Here is a 14,532-nt window from a genome sequence, read left to right as displayed (position 1 = left end):
GATTTTTTATCTCGAGCGGCAACCGACAAAGAGGCCGAGTGGCTAAGAGATCTCATGTTGGAGATACCAAAAATTTCCATACATTGTGATAATCAAATCACTTTGATTAGAGCTTACAACAAGATATACAATGGGAAGTCTAGACATATAAGTCTAAGACATGATTATGTGAGGGAATTGATTGATAAGAGCATCATATCAAATTCATATGTGAAATCTTGTGAGAACTTAGCGAATCCGTTTACCAAACCTCTTGGGAGAGATTTGGTTAGTTACACAAATAGAAGGATGAGACTAAAACTCCTTCATAAATAGATTCCCCAATGATGGCAACCCAACTCAAAACTTGTATACATCAAATGAAGTTCAATGGGTAAGAAAAAGTCATTGGTGAGGGAATAATTTCAACATTAACAATTTAAAGGTCCCATCAAGGGTGAATTAATGTTGGTTGCTACCAAGCATGAGGGTTAAGCCATAGGCTTTCAATGAAATTCAGTTGAAGAGCAACAAGCATCTCTAAAGGTAGCAAAGATGTTGTAAGAATTTCACCTATGTGAACCTAGAGGTGGTGTCGTCTCCAAGAGAGTAGGAGTTTTCTCTCAGGATGGTTTATAAATAGACCAAGCACAAGGCCATTAAAGTGTTGAGCGTGAAGAGTGGGGAATACATGAGTGATCAGATAGAGGTCTGTGAGACATTACTGATTTTTATCACTAGGAATGTTGGGTTCAATCTTTTAATAATACCTTAGCATTTCGGTAGAAGCTTTGTAATGTTTCCAATTAGGTAAAGTTCAAACCCAAAATGTACTTTACTTTATGCACTAATATAGTTTGGCTAGAGAATTAAGGATGTATTTAACCAAGTGGGGAAATGTTATGATTGGTTAAATACATGGTGAAATTGGTTAGGCACGAAGAGGTGCAAAAACCATAATGAATTCACTAAAGTCAATATGTGAGAGTTGACTTTCACTATACGCATTTATAAATCATCTTTTTGGGTCCAAAGTGTTTCTTTGGAGTATATGAGAGTAACCAAAGAGTTTGAGAGCATTTGAGGATGTTTTGAGACAAATTTTGGAGTGTCAAAATAGAGGCATCGGCGATGCGTCGCTTCTGGAAGAGGTGACGCATCTCACAGCCAAAATATGGTAGACCAGGCGATGCGTTGCCTAGGCCATCCGTACATGTTTGTACAGTGACATTTTTTGGCTCCAAAATTCAAATTAAAATGCTCTAATCTCATTGGTTGAGTCTAATGAGGTTCCTATACTATTTTAAGGGTTCATTTGAGTTAATTGATTACTTGATCACTCACCTCTCTCTCTCTCTCTCTCTCTAAAAGAACTTTCTCTCTTTCTCTAGCTGTCAAGATTACGAGTTTTCTCCAAGATCTTCATCAAGAAAGCTTGACTTGTATGAAGGATCAAGGCTTGTGAATCCCAATCTCATTCCATTGTAGTAGCTTCAAGCAATTCCAAGGAGAATACTAGGAATAGAGACTTTTGGACAACAAATCTACATTTGTGTCAAGCCTTGTTACTTTTGTATTTCACAAAAAATCATAGACTTGTGATTTTATGTTTGAAGGTTGTTCTTCAAGAAAGGTCCACTCTACACTTTGTATTTTTTGTTTATATAATTTGTGATTATCTTCCATTAGAGTTAGATTACTTGTTGTTTTTATTTTGAGTTGTAATACAAAACAAGGTTGATTAAGCCTTGCCCCCAACAATCCCCCTGTGCCAAGGAAATGAGAAAAGCAGGAGAGGGAACATGAGGTGGTAGTACCACCACTCGGTTGTCACTGTGCATGGGAAGGTAGTGTGCCAAAATGTCAGAGGTAGGTGGGCACGCGAGACTACTGGGAGTATCTCTCTTGGGTCACATCTTCTGGGAAATTTGCTGGTGTGTCCCTTGGGAAGGCTTCTTGGGCTCCTGAGAAACTAACACATAAATATGCTCCCGATTACATCCTTGGGGACCTCCTCGACAAGTCTTCCTTAGCAAAATACCGAAGATGTGTTCTCGGGTCTCGATTAATCGACGACCAACCTTTCCCTTCGATCTCTCCTTGGGGAGTTGGATATTTGGGTGAGTTCTGGCTGTGTGTCGAGGATTATTGACGTGGCATTAGCCTCCGAGAAAAACCTGAAACATTTTCCCCAAAGTCTCTAGTGCATTCTGTGCAGTATAGACTTCTTGCTAATAGACACGTGGAAATACTGGATTCATGTCACAAGTTAGTGGCCATGCGGTTGGGGGTTATTTATCGTGAAAATATATATACGCAAGTGCATGCAATTGATTCAAGTAATATATGATAAGTAAAGTAGCGTTCCCTCGAAGACTATCTTCCAAGTACCACTAATTATTCTTTAAATTTCTATCTGGCAACTAAGAATTTGACTTTTAAATTTAATTTTAAATATGAAAATACTTTAAACAAGAAAACAACTAAATAAAATATTTAAATCACTATGAAAAAGACCTAGGGTGTTAATTTCATCAACTTTTCATTCTACTAATTGTATTAATTAATTCTAGATTTCTTTCTTTCAATTTTAATAGCAGGTTAAGATAAATCGATTCCTATTCTTTTTCAAGATATAAGATCTCAGCCTATATGCAGGTTTTCTACATATCTGTGATAAACATAAACATATAGAAGGTATTAAGTATAGAAACCTTAATTACTACACAAGTCATACAGGTACTTTCGTCCAATATGCAACCTATGTCTATATAATGATAGCATATTCAGTTCTCATCTTTCGAATGTTGAATCAAAATCATTAAATCAAGCAAATAGTGATCAAGTATTTACTAGCATTAAACACACATTATATAGATTAGAATAGAGAAGAAAAATCAAAAGAATATCATAATTCAATTAGATAGAAATCCAAGTGACTACATTAAACCCTAGATAAAAATTGTTTAGTTCATATCAGACATGACTTAATCAACAAAATAATTATTCATAAACATAAAATTCATAAACTTCAAGAAGAAATAAAAATATGGACTTCATAATATTTAACCTAAGAACTACAATTAGTCTCTAAAAAACGTAATTAAAAACTGACATCCTGACCTAATTAAACCTTAAACACGAAATTATAGTAAAAAAAATACAAGTTTCTGAATTTTTCCTTGTGCGGGCCGAGACTTAGCCTTTTTTGGGTCGTGGCTCGTGTCTATTTTTGGCCATTTTCTTCTCGTATAAAGGCTTCAGGCGTCATGACTTAGCTTAGGCAAGTCGCGGCTTGTGTCTGCTTTTAAACCTCAGCTTAGCCTCTATTTCCTCTTTAGTCGCGACTTGCAAGCCCAAGTTGCGACACTAATTCTTTCCAACAACATATACGTCTCTGACTTCCGCTCAAGTCGCGACTCTAAAGTCCAAGTCGCGACTTTAATTAATTTTTTCTCAGATTTGATCCTTCAGCTCATCTCTTCATCAAAACCCGTCCTTGAAGCATCCTTGATATCATTTTTAGTCCAATAACTGCCAAAAGCCTCGTTTTTCCACCATTTAGCTTCTTTTTGCATTTTTTCTCATGATTCATCACACCGACCTACAACAAAGACAAACAAAAGCGTAATCTTGTACAGAACACACATAAACACTCAAGATTACCACAAAAACACTTTCTAAAATGACCCTAAAATGGAGTTATCAAACTCCCCCAAACTTACTCTTTGTTCGCCCCTGAACAAAGGACTCAAAACAAACCTAGACTCTAACAACATGAACTTATACCAACAACAACAATTATGCCTCAAAATCATGAATGTTAATCATATAACTTTTCAGAAAACTACTCAACAGTTATTCAATCTAGAATTTTGATCAAAACACTCCATCAACACACCTTAGTCTACTAACATTTTGGATTATCAAATCATGATTATTAAATAAATAAATTTGAAATCAATTATGCTCACCAATTTTCTTTCCAATCGATCCATTCAAACTAAATAATTCCATAAGCTCACTTACTTGCTCTTCTCCACTAATATAAATCATGCTATGCATCAGAATCAATAGGATTTTTATAGGCTTGTAACGATGGCTTAGGTAAAGGTAGATGAAAGATGAATTTTTAAGCTCACTTTACTATAAGCACATGACCAAAACTTACCAACCTTACTTCCATAAGAATATAATCCAATAATCCCCTTTCTTATTTATTATTATTTTTTCTTTAGAGATATATATATTTTTTCAATAATAGCTACACTCCCCCAAACTTGATTTTTCCAATGTACTCATATTGGGAATGTATTGAAATATCTTTCATCATTTATATATATATATATATATATATATTAAATATATATTTTCTCTAACTATTTTTTCTTTCACTTTCTAAACCCACTCAAATCACCATTAAACCCCATTACACATTACTCCCCATCACCATTTCTCAATCATATGCTCATAGTATATTAGGGACGAATATAACCAATGGAAAGTATTAGGCTTAAATGATGGTTTTAGAACAAAAAGGATACAAAATTAGGCTAAAAAAGGGTAACCAAAGGATTAATTAATTTAAGATTGGCAAGAAAAGCTCAAACGGTCCAAATGATTGCCTAAATCATATTCCTAAGCATACATGATATATTATTTTGCCTCAACTAACAAGTAAGCAAGTTCTAGAACTGTTGAAAATAATTTTCACTTCTCATTAATCATTCCACTAACCAATTTTAGCAAGCATAATCAATATCAAAAACATCAATTTAACATCATGACAAAATATTCAACAAATGTTATCTAAACTAAAATGTACTAACGGAGTGTTTAATCAAGCACACAGATTTTTTCAGATTTCATTTTCTTTGAATTATTCTCATAACATTCATTTTATTCTTATCGACAATTGTTGTCAATTTTCCTTCATGTTGATACAAAACTAAACACACTATAAACACTAACATAATAAAACACACAAAACAATATTAACAAAAAAATAAACTCCCTCCCCCAAAATTGAACTAAACATTGTCCCCAATGTTTAAAAATAAATAAAGGAAAGGAAACGTACCTGGCATGATTCATCTCAGAATGGTGGTGGGTCTGGAAATGGGTGCCACGGCGGTGGATAAGGGAAGTACTGCTGGTCTGCCTCTTGGTTTGACCATCGGTAAACCAGCTCATTCTGCCTATCACCTTGAGCTATATGGAAATCATGAAGCTTGCCCAAATAATTATGTGTGTGCTGGTTTTGCCAAATGATGTAATCTAGTCTAGCCAAATGCGGATAAGGTGGAGCCTCAATCGCCAAATATTGAGAGTATGCTTCTGTTCTTTCCTCCTCATCTGCCCTTACTCCCTCTATTGGATCATTAGCTGGTATTGGATCCTTGGTTGCTTCTCCTTCCCTACCAACTCTTACATTTTTGGGTACTGGTACAGGTGGCTCTAAAGTTGGGGCATTAAATTTACTTACTGTAGCCTAAGAAATAACCCCCATAGCCCTCCTAAAAATATCACTAGGATATTTCAGCACCTCACAAATGTCACATAGATCAGTAATCATGGAGCCATGTCCCAACCTAGCAATAGTAGTCATGCGACCTAAATCCCTAATGCTCTAGCGAATAACTTGCCCAATGTCAATGGAAAGCCCTATCATAATGGCATATACCAAGAGACACCTATCAGTACCCACTTTAGACAAATGGGTGTTTGGCATAAGCCTTGCACTCATGAAAAGAGTCCAAGCTTTAGCTACGACATTCATTTGGTATCTGTTTAAATGTTTGGGCTCCCCATTCTGTATAACAAATGAAGCACCGGGAATTCCTAAGGTCTCAGCCACCTAAGTCCAATTTACCTTACTAGTATATGCTAATTGATAATAATCACCCTCTTCCTGAGTTAATGTAGGTACATTAAATAAAGCATCAATATTCTCAAAAGTACATTCAACTAATATACCCCTAACAAACACCTTTCTATTTACAGCCCCAGGAAAATTAGCATAAAATTCATAAACCAAGGAGCAATTAGCTTTTGGCATTTTCTCGTCCACAAATAATTGCCAACCTCGGCGTAAAATTTCATTCCTAATAATACAATAGGTGTCATTAGGGTATAATTCTTATTTAATGTCCATACCCCGCTCTTGAATAACTGTCCTTTGGGATAACCTTTGATACAAATCATGGGCATCCTTATTAATAAACACATGCGGGATCATATTCTAAAATAGGCTGAGGTGCTGGCAGATTTGGCTGGGCTTGGGATGGTTGGGAACGAGATGAGGAAGGCCGATTAGTATTCTTTGAGGATGCTTCCCTAGTGAGTTGTTTCCTTGGCCCCATACCTTTACATTTTTCAAAAATAGTCACAGAAATTTCTACAGCACTTCCCCTTAAATTCTGAAATTTCCTTACTAAAATCTCCCAAAATTATCACCCAATAAACCAACAAACAGTTCAAAACTCCAAGGAAATCTCTTAATATAAATGCAACTCAATTGAAAACTTTAACAAGAAAAACTTACAATCCTTGCAAGGTGAAAAATCTGCCCCTTTGATCCTCCTTCAATCTCTTACCAAACACCAATAGAACACAAATTAGGGTTAGCAATAATAATGGAAGAAATCAATAAGAACTATAAAGTAGAAATGAGAAAATTAGATGATGAAAAATTTTAAATAGAGAGAAGGAGGGAAAAATTGTAGAGTTTTTCTTTAAGAAAATGTGATTTGGAAGAGATAATTTGAGAAAATGAGCAAAAGGTTCAACAAACACAAGTTTAAGCCAACTTTAACCTTTCAGACACAGGCGCGCCGCGGCCCAGCTTAGGCAAGTCGTGACCCACCTCTAAATTTCTCAACAAATGTGCATCCAAGCCCCGCGACTCAGCTTCTCAAGTCGCGGCCCACCCAAATTCCAGAATAAAATTGCTCTTTGTTTCAGCCTAGGGTTGTGACTTAGCGTGGGCAAGTCGTGACCCGCCTCCTCTTCATTTTTTAATGCTCTTTGACTTGTGTAATGTCGCGACTTGCTAATTCAAGTCGCAACTTGGCCCAATGACTAATTGAAAAACTCATTTTTTTCACGATTTTCACGATTTTTACAACCATTATAATAAAATAAAAAATAGTAAACTTTACAAAATCCAAAATAAAATTGTCCACTAATTAAAACTCAAAACAAAAACTTAAATAAAAGATAGGAATGCCTCCTATAGCGCTGTCGTTAACGTCATTTAGCCAGACGATTCTTTTCTTTTATATTCAACTCAGATCAAGTCCTCCCCTCACATCCTTTAGAGCCACAGTATCATGAGTTGGCCCTCACTTCTTGTGATTAGAAATTATCAGAACTTTCCCTCGCTCATAAAACATTTGAATCCTTTCATTAAAGTATTTTTTTTAACCGGTTACATTCCTTTCTCATTCCGGTTTTAACTATGGAGCTTTTCTTAGAGGCTTCTAGCTTATTACCTTCTTGGTTTACCACTTTAACTCTACAACAAGTTGGAATTTCTATAGCTGCAAAAACTTTTAATATTACTTCCTCTTTTTGCACTCGCATCCTTAACTCACCCATTTGTACATCAATTAAAGCCCTACCAGTCGCCAAGAATGGTCTTCCAAGTATTATTGGAATATTTTCATCTTCCTCCATATCTAAAATAATAAAGTCCGCAGGAAAGATGAATTTACCCACTTTTACCAATACATCCTCAATCACTCCAAGAGGATGATTAACTGACCTATCTACCATCTACAAAGACACTGTACTGGCCGAGCTTCTCCCAAATTCAGCTTCTGAAAGATTGATAGAGGCATATAATGCCTTTATTTCTACTAAACCCCCTATAGAACATGGGATATTGAAACTACCAGGATCTTTAAGCTTTGGAGGTAGTTTCTTCTACAATATTTCGCTGCACTCTTCAGTTAATGCAACTGTCTCATAATCCTCTAATTTCTGCTTCCTTGACAAAATTTATTTCATAAACTTCGCATAACTTGGCATTTGTTCTAAAGCCTCTGCAAAAGGGATGTTAATGTGTAGTTTTCTAAAGATATCCAAAAATTTAGAAAATTGTTTGTCAAGATTAACCTTTCGAAACCGTTGAGGATATGGTATTTTTGGCATAGGCTCAGAGTGTTTTGGTTTTTCTGGTTTTGGAAGGTCTTCAGTATCCTCCTCTTGAATTGGACTTGTAAATTACTTATCCGTTGTCTTCTTCTTCTTGTCATCTACTGTAGGTCCTTCATAATCAGTCCCACTTCTCAAGGATATTTCATTACACTATTCTTTAGGATTTACCTCTGTGGAAGTAGGAAAATTTCCTTGTTGTCTACTAGAAAACAATTGAGCCAACTGACCTATTTGTGTCTCCAAACTTCTGATAGATGCCCTGGTTTCGGTCATGAACTAGTTTAGTACGTCAGGCTTTATTTCAGGTTGCGTTGAAGGATGTGGTGGTGGATGAGATGGGCATAGGTTTGGATCATAATATTTTCCATAAGTCAATTGATGAGGGGGTTGTTGAGGTGGATACTGTGGATATTGTGGTTGTAACCCTTGATTATTTTTCCAAGATAGATTAGGATGATTTTTCCAAGCAGGTGTATAGGAATTTGAGTAAGTGTTGGGTGCATGTCTTGAAAAATTACCTATAACCTCTGCCTGTTCCAAGGGTATATTGTTCACATCAGTTGAGCAACTAGCTGTGCTCAGGCATTATTCATAAGAATGAGGTCCTCCACAAATCTCACAACTCATGACATTTTGTACTTGCATTGCTTGTGCAACGAGATTAGTTTGTTGTAGTTGTTTGGTTAGAAATGCTACTTGAGCGGTTAAGAGCGCAATGGGATCAACTTCTAAGACTCCCACTACTTTCTTATTCTCTCGCTCAGTAGGCCAGTTATAATTATTCATAGACATCTCTTCCAACAACTCATATGCCCCATTAGCGATTTTCTCATAAATGCTCCTCCAGATGCTGCATCTATAACTATCTTTGTATTTCCCCCCAAACCATTATAAAAAGTACGTACTAACAACCACTTCTCTATTGCATAATGTGGGCATTTTCTTTGTAATTCCTTAAATCGTTCCCATGCATCATACAAAGACTCCCCATCCAGCTGATGGAAATTGTTAATCTCTCCTCTTATTTCGGCTGACTTAGCAGGAGGAAAATATCTGCCAAGAAACTTCTGAGCCAAATCTTCCCAAGTAAGTATAGAGTTGGCTTGTAATGAATTCAACCAACTCTTAGCTCTATCCCTTAGTGAAAATGGAAAGAGTCTCAATCTTACAACATCATTACTAACCCCATTCATCTTAAATGTAGCACATAACTCCAAAAAGTTTGTGATATGTAGATTTGGATCCTCATTTGGTAACCCTCCAAATTGAACACAATTTTGTACCATCTGAATAATTGAGGGCTTTATTTCAAAATTATTTGCCTCTACAGTAGGAGGTTGAATACTTGAATGTATCCCTGTAACAGTAGGGAGTACATAATTCCTTAGTGGTGGATCTGCCTCAGCTACATTACCCATATTTGCATTGTTGTTCACACCATTATTCACGTTTTCAGCCATGGTGAATTCCAACCTTTTATTTATTTTTCGGTTCTATTTACACGTTTTTTCAATTTCCAGATTTGTTGGTATAATCTCCTTTCGTCTATTTCCTTGCATATACCAAAAAATCCTGAAACACAATATAACCTTGATCCGAATAAATGTTAAACAGTAATAAAATATAATAAAAAAACCAAATTAGAACAAATAACAATTAACTATGATATTGGAAATTAAGTCCTAGGCAACGGCGCCAAAAACTTGATCGTGAAAATATATATACACAAGTGCACGCAATCAATTCAAGTAATATATGATAAGTAAAGTATCGTTCCCTCAAATATTATCTTCCAAGTACCACTAATTATTCTTTAAATTGCTATCTGGCAAATAAGAATTTGACTTTTAAATTTAATTATAAATATGAAAATAATTTAAACAAGAAAACAACTAAATAAAAGATTTCAATCAATATGAAAAAGATCTAGGGTGTTAATTTCATCAACTTTTCATTCTACTAATTGTATTAATCAAATCTAGTTTCTTTCTATTCTAATAGCATGTTAACATAAATCGATTCCTATTCTTTTTCAAGATATAAGATCTCAGCCTATATGCAGGTTTTCTACATATCTGTGATAAACTTAAACATATAGAAGGCATTAAGTATAGAAACCTTAATTACTACATAAGTCATACAGGTACTTTTGTCCAATATGCAACCTATGTCTATATAATGATAGCATATTCAGTTCTCATCTTTCGAATGTTGAATCAAAATCATTAAATCAAGCAAATAGTGATCAAGTATTTACTAGCATTAAACACACATTATATAGATTAGAATAGAGAAGAAAAATCAAAAGAATATCATAATTCAATTAGATAGAAATCCAAGTGACTACATTAAACCCTAGATAAAAATTGTTTAGTTCATATCAGACATGACTAAATCAACAAAATAATTATTCATAAACATAAAATTCATAAACTTCAAGAAGAAATAAAAATATGAAACTTCAAAATATTTAACCTAAGAACTACAATTAGTCTCTAAAAAACGTAATTAAAAACTGACCTCCTGACCTAATTAAACCTTAAACACAAATTTATAGTTAAAAAAATTCAAGTTTCTGAATTTTTCCTTGTGCGGGCCTCGACTTAGCCTTTTCTGGGTAGCAGCCCGTGTCTATTTTTGGCCCTTTTCTTCTCGTGTAAAGGCTTTAGTCGCAGCCCGTGTCTGCTTTTACTCCTGAGCTTAGCCTCTGCACTTGAGTTGCGACTTGTAAGCCCAAGTCGCGACACTAATTCTTTCCAACAACATATATGTCTCTGACTTCCCCTTAAGTCGTGACTCTAAATTCCAAGTCACGACTTTAATTAAAAATATTCCAGATTTGATCCTTCAGCTCATCTCTTCATCAAAACCCGTCATTGAAGCATCATTGATATCATTTTTAGTCCAATAACTGCCAAAAGCCTTGCCATTTAGCTTCATTTTTGTATTTTTTTCTCATGATTCATCACACCAACCTACAACAAAGACAAACAAAAGAGTAATCTTGTACAAAACACACATAAACACTCAAGATTACCACAAAAACACTTTCTAAAATGACCCTAAAATGAAGTTATCAGTTATGTGTCCGTCATCAACCTTCCTCAGAGATTGTGTCGAGCATTGAATGTGGGACATGTGTTGCGTTCTAAGTGGTCGAAACCCTACGATTATAAATGCTGGGGCACGCGTCGACCCCAGAAAGTCAGTCATCACGTTGTTGCATGTCTCGAGGTTGTCATTCCTAAAATGGGATGTCAGATGGCACTCAAGTACCCCAGCTCTAGATCCGACCATTGATTTCAAAATTTTAAAATCTTGATTCGATCTATTTAAACCCTTGAGAACCCTTCTTTTTCCTCACTTAGCTTTTTTCTCCATTTTTCGTCATTGCATTCGTAGAATTTTGTCTACTTAAGTTTTTCGATCAGTTTTTCTCCTCTAATCGAGCCTGGAGCTGATTCGTCATCCCAATAGTTAGAAGAGGGAGTTTGTAGTTGACGGTCGTTGTCTCATCAGAGTGAGGACAACGTACAAGGCGTACACACGATTTTTAGCATGTAAGCTTCTCTTTTCCCTTTCTCGTTGCTTATCTGCCTGTGGAAATACACTATTTTGCTTGTAGATATTTGTGAGGAATTAACAGTTGTTATGGGATTTGTTTCTGTTTATTTCCATTTCTTGCGATTTCTTGGGTTAACGATGTTTAGGGTTTCTGTGATTTTAGGAATTTTTTCCCTCGTTTTCCCATTTCCTTTTTCTGGGCTTTGCCCCCATTCTCTTTTTCCATGCAAGCAACAACTTTTATTTCATATCCCTTCGGGTATCTTAATATCAATTTTTTGACCAAGTACTTATTTGCTCGTTTTGTTGTATTTCAGATGTCTCGTGATCCTGAGCTCAAAGAACTACAACTACACGAGTATCATTCTTTTGACACGGGTTTCTTATCCTTACTTCGTGACGAGCCAAAAAAGATAGAGATTAAGGAGTCTTCCTTTTCAAAGAACTTGTAGTTGTAGGGGAAAGCTTGAGAATGGGAGGATAGGGATGTGTTTGAGGCGACAACAGCCTGAGAATTTTGAGAACTACGCGTAGGTAGACGACAGGGATTGTAACGACCCGAATTTGCTGCTAAGGCTAAGTTCCTGGAGGGTATAATTGGATGTATGTGTGATTAATTGGTTAAATGTGTGACTATGTGGCATACATGATCTATTTGATAATATGGATTTAAATGCATGTTTATGTGTATTAAATATGCATGTGGGCCCATTCTTGATAGTAAAGGGCATATTTGTTATATGGGACCATTGCGGGCATAAATGTGATTATATGTGTGTAAATAATTGAGACCACATTATAATGTGGATATTTTTACAATAGTCGACTCGAGGCGATCCTAGTGGGTGGATTAGCGGAATAATCACAGCAGGGTCTAATACCCGGCTTGGGGTGAGCTTAAAGGTATTTTGGGAAGTTTAACGTATACTTGGGATTTATTGAGTAACGAGTAAAGTATTTGGTGATTCGCGGAGCATATTGGGATTAATTGGGAATTTGTAGGATGACTCGAGGAATTAGCTGGAAACAGAGGAAATGACTATTTTGCCCTTATGGGCAACAAGAGGGTTGAGTTTATGACAAGGGAAATTTGGTCTTTTGGCTAAGGGATATGGTTAAACTAAACTTTAGGAAATAGTCAGAACATAGTGGAAACACCCAACAACTCACACTTCTCTCCCTCGCGTTTTCTCTCTTTCCTCTCCCTTGCCTTGTGGAAAAACACTGAGTTTTGGAGGAGTTTGTATTGAATTGAAGCTTGTGGTTGGGTTTCATTGAGGTGCAGCTCAAGGGTCGTGATTATCTGTTGGGGTAAGCTTTGAATCTGGTTTTAATTGGGTTTTATTAGGTTTAAGGGTGTTCTAGAGTTCTACACTCAATGATTGGAATTTTAAGTTATGCCGAGGTTTTAGCTTAGTTATTAATGGTTATATGCTGGTTAGGTTGTCTTGTTATGGAATTGAAACTTAATTTCTGAGCTTGGTCGCAGTTTGGGAACTGATTTTAGGGGTGTTAGTTTGGAGAAAACGCAGAAAGAAGCTAGGTTTTCTGCGTTCGTAGGGGCGGCCTGCGACCTTGTTCATGGGCTTCATGACCCGCGTGGCCCCAGGAGCCTAGGGGACTTTCTGTCTCTTGGATGCGCCGCAACCCTCAGGGCCAGGTCGCGACCTGCATGCCTATAGGGGTTGGGGACTGGCGCCTCAGGCCAGGGAGTGCGCCGCGACCCTCAGGGCCAGGTCACGGCCCGCCTAGGCATTCATAACCAAGTTTGGTCTTTAGGCCTGGGGAGGCTTAGGGACTTAAACCTAAGCACTCGGGATGAATTCTACTACCCAGTTTTGTAGAATTTGAGGTCCCAGAAGCTAGTATTTGATTACAAAGCTTTTAATTGATTTAGGATTTTAATGGTTATCCACTATCACATTGTGAGTAGGTTATACCGCAAGGGCTCAGGATTAGGGATCGTGCTCGAGGCTGTCATATGCTAGCTGCTTAGGACCTGAGGTAAGAAACCTACACCCGAGTTATGATTGGGGCTTAAACCCCTTTATATGAATATGTTATGAATATGAATATACCTGTATCTTGGAATATACGGATGGGCATGCTTATATATGCTGCCATTGATTATGTGCCATGCATTGTGTATTTGTGAATATATATGTTTTCAGGCCAGCCTAAGGGTGTCGAGGGCCAATAGCAAGCATGCGGAACGCAGCCCGACCTAAGGGTGCCGGGGTCAACTAAGAGACCAGGGGACTTAGACTAAGGGCTCCAAGCCCGGGAACTATACCATAAACAGAAGTGTGGTTCACACTTAATCATTTCTATTGACTGATGGGCTTGGTTTACATACTTGACTGAGTTGAATATTACTGCTGGTTGGTTATTTATATCCTATCGTTGATTGAGTTTGATGACTTATATTTACTCTTTTTTTTTATACTGTTGCCTAGTGGTGCATGCTGGTTTAAGTTTTCTTACTAAGCCTTGACTCACGGGTGCTATGTGGTGCAGGTAAGGGATATATATAGCGGGACCAGCCATGAGTTGGAGAGCTTCAGGGGCGGTGTGCACATATGTGGCCTGCTCGATCGCCACAGTCGGGATAGCTTGGGAGGAACTAGAGTCAAACCCTGATTTGCCGCTTAGAATGGCTAAATTGTATTTTATTTGTCTCTTACAAGTCTGTAAACTGATTTTGGGGATCTCGTGTATAAACTTAATATTTTAATGAAAAATAACCATTTTGTTGACCAAATCTTTTAATACTTGACCCTGATTCAATCTTTAATTGCACATTTGAGTTCAAACGGCTTGCTTAGCAAG

At 36.7% G+C, this 14,532-nt stretch overlaps 1 non-coding gene across 1 annotated transcript; it reads left to right on the top strand.

The window, feature by feature from the left end:
• Positions 1-9,060: 9,060 nt before the first annotated feature.
• Positions 9,061-9,167, top strand: LOC133807659 (small nucleolar RNA R71). The gene has a single exon (XR_009879560.1). It is a non-coding gene; the product is annotated as a small nucleolar RNA R71 (small nucleolar RNA).
• Positions 9,168-14,532: the final 5,365 nt, after the last annotated feature.

This window comes from Humulus lupulus, chromosome X (assembly GCF_963169125.1).
Source record: "Humulus lupulus chromosome X, drHumLupu1.1, whole genome shotgun sequence".
Classification (NCBI taxonomy): Eukaryota; Viridiplantae; Streptophyta; class Magnoliopsida; order Rosales; family Cannabaceae; genus Humulus; species Humulus lupulus.
This window is presented reverse-complemented; position numbering and strand designations above follow the sequence as displayed.